The sequence below is a fragment of the Sinocyclocheilus anshuiensis genome, unplaced genomic scaffold, assembly GCF_001515605.1.
Source record: "Sinocyclocheilus anshuiensis isolate Anshui unplaced genomic scaffold, SAMN03320099.WGS_v1.1 scaffold84, whole genome shotgun sequence".
Taxonomy (NCBI): Eukaryota; Metazoa; Chordata; class Actinopteri; order Cypriniformes; family Cyprinidae; genus Sinocyclocheilus; species Sinocyclocheilus anshuiensis.
Genome location: NW_015557076.1, coordinates 841591 through 852480, shown reverse-complemented (window position 1 = coordinate 852480; position 10890 = coordinate 841591). Strand labels below are relative to the sequence as shown.

The 10890-nt window shown below is 35.2% G+C and overlaps 1 pseudogene; it reads right to left on the bottom strand.

The window, feature by feature from the left end:
- Positions 1-4111: 4111 nt before the first annotated feature.
- The window catches only part of LOC107676777 (sodium bicarbonate transporter-like protein 11), an 18771-nt pseudogene continuing 11992 nt past the window's right edge, over positions 4112-10890 (bottom strand).

The following is a 10890-nucleotide window of genomic DNA, read 5'->3' as shown; positions in this document are numbered from 1 at the left end:
GAATTCTCAATCATATTTTCAGCAAAAATGTCAGTAGAAAAAAATGAGTGTTGGTAAATATTTTTTTAATTGAATGCATAAAAAAAATTACAAACAAACAAGGCATATAGTTAAAGCACTGAAGATGATAAATCCTTTGCTTCTCAACAAATAATTATACAGAACAACAAAACTTACTAAAATAATAACACAATATATAAATAAACCACTGGTTAATTAATTTTCTTACTGCTATAAATGAACCTTCTGGAGGTTTGTTTATAAAATGCAACAGTGAATAAAACATCAAAAGCAAGATTACCAATGCATAAATCAAACACTTGCTGACGTGCGTTTTTTTTTTTTGTCATTGCATCCCTGTATCATACTGAACAGCCAAATTTGATAATTTTGAAACTGCAGATTGTTGCATGTGTGCAATCTCTCTTTGCATGTGTGAACAAACGTATAAACACATGCATGTACATGCATCTATAGGCGGGTGTGTTTATTAACTTCAGGCCACAAACGTTTAGGCAGTTTAGCGTGAATGTTTGTGTGTGTGTTTGTTTAGTTCACACCACACCAGAACGGGCGTTTCAGTGTGAATGTGTGTGTTTGACACACCCTGAAACCTGTGACACACAGACATGTTCACCTCGCTCTTTCACATCTCTGCTGACCCTACAGCCGTCAGACCGGTTTGTGCCGTTCTCATGTGAAATGCTGATTCTCCCCCGACTGGACTGGCAAAATGATTTCCTATATATTTATTTATTTGTGTGTATATATCCCTGATAGCACACGTCCATCACAGAGATTGACGTCTGACGTCTTCAAGACATATTTTTTAGAGTGTTTGTTCATCTGCAATACGTCTATAGGACGTCAGATGTCAACGTTTAGAAAATGTCTTTAAGATTTTTATGAATTAGAATGTATGTAAAACTGACATCTTAAGGATGTCTATCAGATGTTTGTACACAGCAGATGCTTTCCAGATGAAGCGATCTTTAACAGACATCTTGCAGACGTACGTATGCAATCTGTGTTCTCTTTCCTTTTGCTCTGTTTTGTCAAACACCGAACTTCAAACTCATCGACGCAACTTTGTTCATTCCTGAAGTGAACTGTTATATTAAGTCTTTTGGACTGCTGTCTTGAACTGGGTGCAATACCTTTGAGTTGTCCTAGACGAATTTCAGATGCTTCCAAAATGACAAAAAACATACATATATTTAATTGTTTGATCAAAATTATTGCTAGGGACAATTTGGTAGTCGCTGGATATTGGTAGGGACATGTCCCTATAGCGTCCACACCTAATTCTACACCCTTTTGTACGTTTATTAAGAAATATAAATAATTGATATGTAAAAAATGCAATGTATGCAGTACAGCTATATCTAGCACCAAGAGCTTGTAACACTCCAAAGAGAAAGGAAAAATTGAAATCGCATCATATGACCCCTTTAAATGTGCTTCATTGAAAGTGCACAGTTTTCTAGTGTATTTCTTTAACTTCTCAGGTAATATCAATGGTACGACATATTTCAGATACGGCTCAAATTACAACAACAGTGGTTACATACATATATTTAATTGTTTGATCAAAATTATTGCTAGGGACAATTTGGTAGTCGCTGGATATTGGTAGGGACATGTCCCTATAGCGTCCACACCTAATTCTACACCCTTTTGTACGTTTATTAAGAAATATAAATAATTGATATGTAAAAAATGCAATGTATGCAGTACAGCTATATCTAATTGAAATTCAGAGGAAGCTTATCTTTTAAAGAATATTTTAACATAAAAAAGGCTGTCCATGATCTATTGTGTGTGGTAGCACTTCCAATTGAACAGAAATCATAAGATGAGTGAATTCATAGGACATAGAGGCTTTTAGCACTTAGTGCACGCATACACACACCTTGCTCTGAAAGAGAAAACAGACAGCATGCTTCATTGATTACCTTATCTGTTGAATGTCAAAGGGGAAGATTAAGGCATTAATTTCCATACAGAGATGAGAAGGTTAGAGGCTGTGGGTGTGCTGATGACATGTTTTCCTCTCGCTGCAAAGCTGTTATGTAAATGATCCCAATACAGCCACTGACGATGCACTGTGAATACTCTTAAATTTGTATTACTTACGACACAAAACGCACAAAGAAAATGACCAAAAAAGGCTCGTTCCAGAATTCCTCTCTAGCTTGTACTCTGCATTAAGCAGAATAAAATGAGAATTTTTGAAGCACACAATAAAATATGGTTTGTTTAAAATCTAGGTCATGCTATTTTCTTTCCATTTGGTGCCACATCTCCTCATGATAAAGAGGATGAAATCACTTCGCTGATCTTAATAGCAGCTGCACTGTGGATATACGATGTTACAGTGCAATTTGGTACAATACATAAAGAAGTCACGCTGCCGCAGCCATTTATCATTTTAGACAAATAATGCATGCTTTAAAAAATGAGACCGATGTGAAAATATCTGAGATTATTGATTGCCCCCAGGCAATTATGATGAAGACAATAAAACTGGCTGTTTCACGCTTTGTTATTAATTTAAGGGGAATGAAGAAGAATTATAGTCATTTGTTGTGCTCATTTAGCTCATGAGATGTTTAGGCAGAAAAAAAAAATCAAATAAAAACCACTATCAATATCAGGAGAGAAGAAATTAATGGATTGAAAATATGCAATAAATTAACAGCATATTATGGGGCAATTATGATACGAAGGGGGATTTAAAAATCCATTCTTTCATTTCACAGTCTTCTCATAATGGCTGTGCAAATGTGTTTTTTAGCTCTCTGGGGTGCACTGCATGTGTTGAAATATGAGATTTGAGAGTTACAGCTGAGGGGAAGATAAATAATGAATAACAACTTTAATCTCAGTCTGTGTTCAGTCACTCAAAGCTATAGTATGACTTTAGAATGGACTATTGCAAGCTGTTTTTATGGTACTTCTGTGGTGTTTTTTCAGAGCCTGTAAGGTTTTTAACACTTGAAATAGTTAACCCTGGGTCATTCTTAATGGAATCCTGGGTTGCTTCGCACTGCTCATAATTTACACGGGGTTAACAATTAATCCTGTCTATAAACTGACGTTTCGCACTGAACGTTTCCTAAACCCAGAGTTAACGTTCTTATTTGCATATTTGCAGTGTCTGTGTCATTGATTAAACAATGAATGGTTGCAGCACGCAGTTTGTTTTCATAAGCTAACATACATAGCAACGTGCTAAATCATGCTAACAACATGCTAAAACATGTTAACACTGTGTGCTAAATCTTAATCCTGTCTATAAACTGACGTTTCGCACTGAACGTTTCCTAAACCCAGAGTTAACGTTCTTATTTGCATATTTGCAGTGTCTGTGTCATTGACTAGACAATGAATGGTTGCAGCACGCAATTTGTTTTCATAAGCTAACATACATAGCAACGTGCTAAATCATGCTAACAACATGCTAAAACATGTTAACAATGTGTTAAATCGTGTTAACAATGTGATAAATCATGCTAGCAACATGGTGAAACATGTTATCAAAATGCTAGAACATGTTAACATTTTATTGGCTTCGAGTAAAATCTTCAAACTTTAAGGTTTTCAAAGTTATTTCAAACAAGGCTTTGTCAAGCCAACATCAAAGTTTGTTTACAAATTTTACTCATAGTTTGAAATATGTAATTCGAATGTGAGGATGGCAAGCAGTTCTTGAATATTTCTTTCAGTATTTACCCATTCAAGTAGATATACTGTACTTGGTCTTGCATGTTCACGGCAGCAAATATGGCTGCCGTGTAAACAGACTGTTCCTGACAGGTGAAACATACCTTTACCCAGGGTTAAAAGTGGCGTTAATTAAGCACAGTGTGAAAAGCCCTACTGTCTAATGTTGTTATATGGGAAAGAGCAGCTTTGACATTCTACACAACATCTCCTCTTGCAACAGACAGAATAAATAATGTGTTTTGACAAGAAGGTAAGTAAATTAAGACTTTTTTTTTTTTGCCAAACGGCAAGAACAATATCATCTACACACCTGCTAGTTATTCATCTCTTGACTTCAATACAATCCGCATGGAAATTTCTTTAATCCTTTATTTAGTGAGGCTCACACAGGTGACTGCATCTCTGCAGCGCTGCTCGAGGCTTGTGTCTTAAGAGACCTGCCTTTGATTACATGTAAACAGCTCCTCATCAGTCTGCAGTACACAAGCCCTGTTGACTCCTCTGAGCTCATGCTCACCACTGGTGGGCTTTTATTCATGTGTTGCTAGGATACACAACTTTCAGATGAATCACAATCATTGTGGGGCATGTGCCATTCTTAAAGTCTGCTCTATAAATACTGACACAGTGGGCATAAAAAAAGGGAAATCTAGAAGTTTGGATGCACTTTTGATCTGCTATCAAAGGTGGGGATAAACTATTTGTTTATTCATTTTATATACAGTGATTGTGGTGCAACACAGCAAACTGTTGAAAACAAATATTAATATCACTAATCTGCAGTAACTGATAGTAACTGATTACATGTAATCTGGATTACGTAATCTGAATGCAAACTATTAAGTACTTGTAATTATATTACATTACATTTAAAATGCTCATAATCAGATTACAGTTACTTTTTATGGATTACATAATTACATATTATACATTAAATAAACCCCGGCATAATGTAATGTTTATTACACTTCATGATGTTGATAACAAAGAATGGAATATATTTTAGGTCAAAAGTAATCTAAAAGTAATCAAAGAGTAGTCAGTATACATTACCTACAGTAATATGTGTAATTCAATATATTACGTTAAGAATTTTAATTTCCTAAATTTGTAAGTAATCTACCCAGAACTGCTAATCTGTCTGGTTTATTTCAGCTTCTTATTTCTGTGTGTGTGTGTGTGTGTGTGTGTGTGTGTGTGTGTGTGTTTTAAATGATCATTTTGAGTCAATCATAAGATTTGTCCTTTAGGGTCAAATCTCATCATATGAAATTGCACATATTGGCATATATATATTTTAAAATGTAATTTATTGCTGTGATCAAATCTGAATTTTCAGCATCATTACTCTTCAGTGTCACATGATTCTTCAGAAATGATTCTAATACTGATTTGCTGCTTAAGAAACATTTCTGTTGAGAATTGAAAACTGTGATACTTTTTCAGGATTCTTTAATGAACAGGAAGTTAAAAAGTACTCTTTTGTAACATTATAGATGTTTTTGCTATCAGTTTTGATCTGTTTAATACATCCTTGCTGAATAAAGATATTAATTTCCCCCCATAAAAAAAGATATGACAAAATAATTTGGTCTGGAAAAAGTACATGTCAGACTGATTATCCTTATTGCAGGAAATGTAACCCTCTGGTGCATTAAATATTTAATTCAATCTATTAAATAAATATATTGTTTATGTCAAAACAAGAACATAATTGTTCCTCGTCTTCTTCCCCACAATGATGCATTAATGTATTTTGAGAGCAGTGCACATTTCTCCAATGCATTAGACAATTATGGTGAAATTTTCAGAGGCTGCTGCATCACTATTTTCATCAGCCGTGTTGAATTGATATTATAAATAATGAACATAAAAACACAAAGACCTATAAAGAGGACAATCATGCACTTTAAAAAAATCTGTGAAATTAGTGCACAATGTACTGCATAATTTGAAGCAATTTTTCTGTATTTTTTTTTTACGTGTGTTTTATCAATATTTTGAATTCTGCATTGCGTTGTGTTTAGAGTTAACAGACATCTCCGTAAAATTAATGGATAATGTCCTGTGCAATGAGCTGCCAGTACTTTTCCTGTTATTTTACTAAATTATTTTTTATTACAGTGTGAGATTCTGAAGATCTATCTACAGTATTGGATGCCAGCATCAGAGAGAGAAAGTATTTTATAAAACCTGAGCAACGTTAGAGAACGGTAAGCTCTGAATCAAATGTGTCGAGATTGTGTTGCGTGTTTTGAAATGTGTTTGATCTACTGTATTGTTTGATCAAATATTTGTGTGTGCAGTTTCAGATCACAAAATAAAATAATAATAATGCTCACCACATATCCCAGTGCCAAACGCATGCTGTGACTGAACAAAGAGATACTTGAGAATCATGGGAAGAAAAATAAGAAAATCATGGAAAGTAAAGCAAGAGTTTATGATTCCAAATGGACAGGGACCATTGTAGAAAGAATGAATTCATAAATATTGAAGGCACATATCATAGCCAGAAGACCGTGTTTTATAACAAAAATACATATATAAAATGAACTTTTGCCCTGTGTTAATTCTACAGAAGTTCTAAGCGGCCATGCATTATTATTTGTTTCCTTCTTGTTTTCTCGTTATAATGACTTAATTTTCTCGTGATCTCGACAAAGTTTTTTTTTTATTTTTTTTACAATGATTGTTTGATCTACTGTTGTTATAGTAACAAACTTTATGTCGAGATCACGAGAAAATTAAGTTGGTATAACGAGAAAACAACTCTCCTTATGTCGAGATAATGAGAAAATTAAGTCGTTATAACGAGAAAACAACTCTACTTATGTCGAGATCACGAGAAAATTAAGTTGGTATAACGAGAAAACAACTCTCCTTATGTCGAGATAATGAGAAAATTAAGTCGTTATAACGAGAAAACAACTCCCGTTATGTCGAGATCACGAGAAAATTAAGTCGTTATAACGAGAAAACAACTCCCGTTATGTCGAGATAATGAGAAAATTAAGTTGTTATAACGAGAAAACAACTCCCGTTATGTCGAGATAATGAGAAGATAATGAGAAAATTAAGTCGTTATAACGAGAAAACAACTCCCGTTATGTCGAGATCACGAGAAAATTAAGTCGTTATCTCGTCGTAGAAAACAAGAAGGAAAAGATATACTTGAGATTAGTATAAAAATGATCAGTGACAGATTTGAATTAGTTCATATTAGTCAACACAGAAAGCTAATATAATCATATTTACTTTACTAATACACGCTCCATGACCTAACTAGGAAGAATTTTAAGCAAAAAGCTTATGGTCTGTTTATGCTGAACACAAAACTGCTACACAGCGCGACATAGAAGATATCTTATCTTAAACATACAGTTACGAAGAGTCTAATTTTAGGCCAGTGCTATTTCCCTGTGTCCAGTGTTTGACTCTTGATGTGTCTTTTTTTTTTTTTTTTTACCTTGTTTTCCTCAGAAAAAGGTCACAATACTTTACAATCTGTTGCTAATGCTTTCATGTTGTCCTGTAAATCTGAATTGTTTTAGAACGGATTGGGATTCAAAAACAAGCTAGGATTTATAGCGACTCTTCACAACCATATACAGTCCCTCACTACACTGTATAGTACAGTATAGTGATGCATATTGATTTTCCTTGGGGTTGTATATTCAAAGGCTGCACTATTAAATTACACAATAAATGAAGTATCATCAATAATATTGAATGATCTGGAGACTTGGATTGAGATCAAAAGTCTTGTGTTTGAAACCCAGAGGAACCTGTACAGCTTTTAAATAAACTTGTGTTGCATGTTTAACTGCTTTTATTATGTGTCTTCATTGACTGTACTGGATGGTGCTTTTAATATACAGTAACACTCCTCGACTGCTTTTAGCAGTTTATGGCTGATTTAATGGCCATCAATGGAGAAAGGTGCATTTTTCCCACATAATGGTGTAGTTTTGTCTGACAGGGCTATACGAATCAGCCAAGCCTTGTTCCTTGGGCTTAAATTGGTTTCAACAACCAGGAAACCAGGATAAGTCCCAGTGTTCCCTATGACCAGGTCACCCCCAAACATGGATTAAGCTGCTAAGATTAATAGTTCTTTCAGGGTTTTTTTCTTCATCAGAATGGTATGAAACTTGGTAAAAGTTTTGACACTTGCTATGTGAACACACAAAAAAAATACAAATAAATTAATGGTTTGAAATGGATAAATGGTCCTGGGAAAAAAAAGAGTCAGACTTGAATTGTTCGACCGCATTGAAAATGAATGGGAAGGAAATTTCATCCAGTAGAAATGTTTGGTTCTGCGCCCAAACAATTATTTTTCTTTTTTGAGATATCAACCTCAAATTTAAAACACAATTTTTTTAGATTTATGGCTTTGATTTTCTTGCAGTTTTAGAGTAACACATGCTTTGGAAAATATACATTCCATATAAAATTGACAAATAGTATTTTTGTGCATTTTTCATAATAATAAACTTAAACTCACTTTTTAAACTTTTTTTTTCACTTCAGTAATAATCTGCAAAGTGTCTTCTTTAAAAAAAAAACAAAAAAACAAAACAAACTTAAGACTGGATCCAAAGCATTCAAGATTTACAACAGTTTAAGTTGGAAATTTAATTTTTGGGTCTATGCTCAAACAGTGATTAACAGATAAAAAATGGATCATAACTATGCCGTAAATATAATTTAGTACCAGAAAGTACCAAATATTAAATAAAAAAGATTATCAAACTAAAATATAGTACATTCATTCATTTTTGACTGTCACGTGAACAACACCAGGGGGTTAAAATTGTATTAAATTGTTTTTTTTTAATAGTAGTGTATATCAAAACAAGATGCACCACTATATAATTATTACTGGCTCTCAAGGCTCTTACTTGTTCTTTAAGCAGAAGGGCCATTCGGTCACACATCTGGATTCCATCAACAGACGTGAGAGCGATGTACAGGAAGAGGCCGTAAAGAACGGGTTTCGGTATCCACTGCAGAGGCACCGGCAGCAAAAACACTGACAAACCAATCAGGATGTTCGCAGCCAGCGACGTAAGTCGTGTCTCCTTCATGCTGACTATCCTGCAGGCACACAAAAGGACGTGTTTTACAACTCCCGTTAGTCACACTTGATGTGTTACATGCAAATTCATATTTAAACATCATCTGTGAGAATCGTGTTCTCTAAGTGTGTCTGTAGGTGCTTGCGATCACGTTTCATAGAGGTGGCCCCCCTCCACTCGCTGTTCCACCCGCGCCAGCTGACGCACATGCAGCGTGGAGTGTGGGAAAGCCGCGTGCATCCATGGCAACCCCAGCACCGACATCAGGATGTTGATAAACCCAGAGAGCATCAGGTCCCAGTGGTACGCCGTTCCCTTTAGCAGTCTGAAACACGCACGCACACCAAAAGAGATCATACAGCGTCTCTCAGCGTCCCACGACTGTCTACGCTGAACTGACACTGCGAATGACGGCTCACTGAGCTCTGAAAAACAGTAATTCTAACAAATAGAGAAGGTATGGCACAGCAGGATGAAAACAAACTTTCAATGTTTAAACTCAAATATGCAGTGTTGGGGTAAAGCGTTACAAGTAACGTGAGTTACGTAATCAGATTACTTTTTTTCAAGTAACTAGTAAAGTAATGCATTACTTTTAAGTAACACAAGTTACTTTGTTTTCTCATGTATTGACTGACAGCTCTCCTGTCCTCATGATGAGAGAAAGCCAAGGAGAAAGCCAAGGCCGCAAGCACTTAATACGTTCATTAGATATAACCAGTGCTGGGTAGTAACTGATTACATGTAATATTGGAATCAGATTCCAAAAATTAAGTACTTGTTATTAGATTAGATTACATTTTAAAGTACTCGTAATCAGACTACAGTTACTTTTTTATGGATTACATGATTGCATATTCACACAGGTCTTTGTCTTTGAAAGGCTTTCTCTTTTAAACATTAAAATGCACAAATGTACGATTTGAGGGGAAAAAGTACGCATGATAGTCCGCCCCAAAACATAATTGTCACGGGGGAGTAAGCAGATCATATAAAACCATTCATATAAGATACAAATTCATACAAATTAATCACTAATTCGCCAAAATGTAAAATAGTTACGGAATGCCATTTAAATTGCCATTTGTCTTTAAAAGATGGAATATATCTTTTATTCCATTTATAATAAACTACATTTATGATGCTCTTTTTGTCATTTTTTTTTTACTTGACAGCCTTAATTTCCAATAAATATCCAGCTAATTATTCCCTTTTGTGAAAGTCATGCAGGTTTGGAATGACATTATGGCAGGTAAATGATGACAAAATGTCATGTTTGGTTGAATATTGAAGCTCTGATGGGTTGCATAATTATTGCATTCACCATTATTACGGGATGCATTCGCACCTAACCCAGAGTCTATTTGTGATAATTATGACAAAAGCAAAAGTACTGCATTATCATTATTGGAGATTTTTTTTGACATGAGGGCTCACGCTGAATGTCGATGAACAGTTAGGAGCCCACGAAGGAGAAGATGACCACAGAGATTGGCAAAGCACAGTCTGACACCACCTCCCTGACTTTAGCATGCAGGAATGGGCTGTGAAGAAATAAGAAATTAGAAAATGTAAACCTTGAGTAGTGTATGGAAGCCCGTTTCCGCCAATGAATAAAAAAAGGTAATTGCAACTTTTTACACTCTTAAAAATAAAGGTGCTTTAAAGGTTTTTCACAGTGATGCCATAGAAGAACCATTTTTGGTTCCACAAGTGCATCATTGTTGCTGCACTGCTGTGGGTGTGAGTAGGACTATGCAGCTCCTGCACTCCTTAAAATAAAGGTGCTTAAAAGGTTCTTCACTGCGATGCCATAGAAGAAGCATTTTTGGTTCCACAAAGAACCATTCGGTCAAAGGTTCTTTAAAGAACCATCTCTTTCTTACCTTTTTATAATCTGAAGAACCTTCATTCGCCTCAAATAACCTTTTGTGCAACAGAAAGATTCTTCAGATGCTAAAGGTTCTTTATGGAACCATTTGTGGGAAGTCGTGGCCTAATGGTTAGAGAGTCGGATTCGTAACCCAAAGGTTGTGGGTTCGAGTCTCGTACCGGCAGGGATTGTAGGTGGGGGGAG